The sequence below is a fragment of the Populus euphratica genome, unplaced genomic scaffold (assembly GCF_000495115.2).
Source record: "Populus euphratica unplaced genomic scaffold, PopEup_1.0 scaffold6895.1, whole genome shotgun sequence".
Taxonomy (NCBI): Eukaryota; Viridiplantae; Streptophyta; class Magnoliopsida; order Malpighiales; family Salicaceae; genus Populus; species Populus euphratica.
Window position 1 is genome coordinate 1 of NW_011506657.1, and position 726 is coordinate 726.

Below are 726 nucleotides of genomic sequence, written 5' to 3' on the forward strand. Positions count from 1 at the left end.
GATATCAAATGCAATAATGAATTGAAATAGTTTTGGTAAACAAAAAAAGTTTATATTTTTTTTTAGAAGTTGTATTGCAACTCATAATTATCATTATTAAAAACGTATGTCTATCATTAAATAATTTAACTCAGCCTTACAATATAGTTTGAAAACAGAAAATTTGAAAAATAAAATTATCCAATACATGTGTGTTGATATGTTTTTCTGCTAAAAAATAGAAAAAATAGAACCAAATTGAAAAATCAAGAGCTCAGATGTGCTCGCTTTCGTCCGATGGTGAGATCAGACGGTGGTGATAGACCCTATCATCACGTTCAGCACAGAGGTCATCACAGCTCAGGATTTGCACCAGCCGGGAATCGAACCCGGGTCTGTACCGTGGCAGGGTACTATTCTACCACTAGACCACTGGTGCTTGTTGATTCTATATTGTTAATGAAATATATTACATACTTATCCAACCAGCTAGATAATAGACATGTCATAGAAGAGTGACATTTGTCATAAGAATATAAAATCAACCGTTGTTAGAAATTACTTTTATTACATTCAGAACTATTGCTTAGATTCTTAAAGTCTTTGTTTTTGAAATAGCATAATATATACTCCCTTAGTTTTATACCAGATTTGTTGCCCGTGGCCTGGTTAAATATATATTTTTTACATTGAAAAGAATGCTTAAAAAAAATAATTTGAGATCTGAGTTATTAATTCAATTAATAA

The 726-nt window shown here is 30.7% G+C and overlaps 1 non-coding gene across 1 annotated transcript; it reads right to left on the reverse strand.

Moving 5' to 3' along the window:
- Nucleotides 1-347: 347 nt before the first annotated feature.
- On the reverse strand, nucleotides 348-418 carry TRNAG-GCC (transfer RNA glycine (anticodon GCC)). Its single transcript has one exon. It is a non-coding gene; the product is annotated as a tRNA-Gly (tRNA).
- Nucleotides 419-726: the final 308 nt, after the last annotated feature.